This window comes from Octopus bimaculoides, chromosome 21 (assembly GCF_001194135.2).
Source record: "Octopus bimaculoides isolate UCB-OBI-ISO-001 chromosome 21, ASM119413v2, whole genome shotgun sequence".
NCBI lineage: Eukaryota > Metazoa > Mollusca > Cephalopoda > Octopoda > Octopodidae > Octopus > Octopus bimaculoides.
The window spans coordinates 3,385,026-3,388,345 of NC_069001.1; positions in this window are offsets into that span (position 1 = coordinate 3,385,026).

A 3,320-nucleotide genomic window follows, 5' to 3' on the forward strand; every position below is an offset into this window, starting at 1 on the left:
TGTATAAATTGCTTTTAGATTTCAAAGTGTGTGTGTGTGTGTGTGTGTGTGTGTGTGTGTGTGTGTGTGTGTGTGTGTGTGTGTGTGCGTGTGCGTGAGCACATGTATGTGTTTGTATCAGATTTTATTTTCATATTTGTATGTTTTTGTTGCTATTATTCAGCTCCAGAGCAGCTCTGACTGAACATCCCTGCCATGAATATCTTGTTTCTTTATATGTTACTATATCACATTGATTATCGTGCCCCAATTTTTCTATGATAAAAGGATGGGATTTGAGGGACATTTGGCTGCTATTTCTACCAGGTTGAGCAATCACATAGAAGCTCCTTTGTGGCTTGTTTCTTCTTCTTGTTTTTGTTTGTTTGTGTATGTATTTTTGTGTTTGTTTCTACTGAGTATATGCATATAATGAACATTATTATTATCATCATCATTATAAAATCATGTTTCCATGCTGACATACACAGACATTATATACACTAGCAGAAAGATTGCCCTCCGGGCAGTTTTCTGCTAGCCACTTGACAATATTTCCACATTTGATTCCCAATTCTAATAATTTTTATGATATTTTACATCTAATTATTTCTTTGTATAATAGTGCTCACTTGCTTAGTAAATATTGCTTTCATTATTTTATCACAGTCATAATCTCTCTGTTTTTTAAAGAGTCAATCTGTTATGTATACATTTGTCATTAATAATTGGTTGAACTTACATAGGTGTGCATAGATAGATGGATAGATGGATGGATAGACGGACAGATGGATGGATGGATGGATGGACGGATGGATGGATGGACGGATGGACGGACGTGCATGCGCACATGCGTGCACACAGTTATAATAGATAATATTGATGATTGTAGTTGTTTAGGTCATGTCAAATTTGATAAAGCAGGCCTATGATCATTGCATCTTTATTTGAACATAGTGTATTTAGGATTACATTTTAAAATTTCCTTTTATTAAGATGCTAGTAACTGGAGGATATTTGGCTGATGTCTCTAACAAATCAATCTATCACACAGAAGCTCCCTCTTTAAGTTCATTCTTGCTAAATTGGTTTAATATCTTTCATCTTTTTTTTTTTTTGTTATTCATCTTATTAAAGGCTCTCTAAGGCTTTTGTTATACTAATGCACAGACTTACATGTATTGTCTGTAATACTGCTCTAAGTAGGTGTGTTATGAGATGAATTAATGGATACAGCTAATTATATTAGTAATATGGAGGAACAAAAACATTATCTTCAGTTGAATTTGGCCAAATGCATCATCAGACATAAGAAGTGTGATGATGTTTATATCTATAGTTTTAATATCTATTTTCTTATCATATACATAATTTATAAATGCATTAGCCTTTTGATTGCTTTGGATTTTTTTCTCTCTCTCCTTTACCTCCTCTTTCTCTTTGTGTGTCATAAGAAACATGATTCACAGCAAGACATCTGTATATTACTTATGCATGTATTCACACAATTAGATGCTCATGGATTATCTACCCATACACATATATTCAATCATGTACACACACACACACACACATGCGTGTGCATGCTTACATCTGTAAGGAAGCATAAGGATATATCCACAACTTATTGAAGAATATTGATAATAGCATCAAGTACAATAGTAAAATCAATGGTAACATCATTGTTCTTTGAGGAAAGTCTCAGAAGTAGGAATAGCAGCAGCATCAGCAGCAGCACCTGCAGCAGTAACAGTAAAGAAAAAGTAAAATATCTTTTAGAAAAATTTAGGAATTGTTAACTGAATTAACAATGACTAGCTCTTTGAGTTGATTGGCTTTATTGGCACTGAATTTGTTAGTGGTTGATATTGACACTAGCATGTGTCATTAATGTCAGAAATGAAAGAGAGAAATGGGGAGTGGGGTTACGAGGAGTGAATGGTGAGGATTACGATGATGATTTCCTACCCTACACGCATTTAATATTAACATTGGGTATATTCAGGTTCTTTAGTTTGTACATAGAGTTATAGAAGCAATAATCAATAGATTGACAAGTTTCAGAACTGTGTAGTTGTTTGTAACTCACAATAGAAGAATCCTTCTTGTCATTAACTTGGTTAACTACAGCTTAGTTTCACAGACACACTCTGGTGTGAAACTGAACTTTGGTAATCAAAGCTTCTTTTTCTTTTCTTTTTAAAGATGTGCTAAAGTTATTAATAAAAATAAAGTTATAAAAAGAAAGGCAACTTTTATTAATACCCTGCCTTTTTCTTACAAAGATACTATAGTCAGAGAAAGGAGGTGAAGTACCCATGATCATAGCAAGCCCTCTCAGACTGGTGAATCATCATGGTTGATATTTAGCATGAAAATCTGTAGGTCAATATCTGTTGCAAAAAAACATTACAGGCTCCATCTCTCTCATATCTCTTGGACCAGTAACTTCCTATCAGATCACATTATTATGGCCTATACTAACAGAGACCTTTTTCTGTTCCCCAATCTATCAATTGTGCTGTACCCCAGGATTCAGTTTTGTCAATTAACAAAGTCATTAGAGTATTTCATAAAATGTGTTAAAATATTTTTTCTGGCTCTCTGCAGCGTGAGTCCTAATCCTGCTGAGGTTAATTTTATCTTTCATGTCTTAAGGGGTGGGTGTTAATAAAAAAAGTACCTACCAAGTACTTGTTCAGCCCTCTTTTTCTCTATGCTTGTTCATGACTACATAGGTGCCTAAAACAATTAGCAAAAGCATGGTACCTATTATCTGGTCATCTATGATCCTAAGTGATGACTGTAGTAGTAGTAGTAGCAGCAGCAGTAGCAGTAGTAGTAATTTTCCATTACCTATGAAAGGCCTGCAGGGAGACTTGAATTTAATTTTACAAAGCAGCTGCTTTAACCTTGTTTTCAATTAATCATCATTATCTTGTAGCTTTGAGATTTCGGTGTTGAGATTATTTATTTTTAGAATGACATTGTAGAGTAGGTGTGAGAGGCCAGATCTAACCAGTTTGAACATAAAACAGGTAGAGTATCTGGGTCAGATACGATTGGTTAGGGTTAAGCAATGAAATGTATTACCCTGTAGTACCTACTTACAGCTAAATGATTTCAGAAGTTGAGTGCTAAATATTTTGTACATGAGTTGTAACAAAATGAAATTGCAGCTCTTGATGTCTTGTCCAGAACCTTATTGATGTAGACTATATCAATCTCTATTATTGGTATCAATATATTTGATATCAATAATACATTTTTTTAGAAAAAATATGTTCTAAAAATATTTGAAACTTTTTGGGAAAAAAAATTATTTGTAGAAAACATGAATA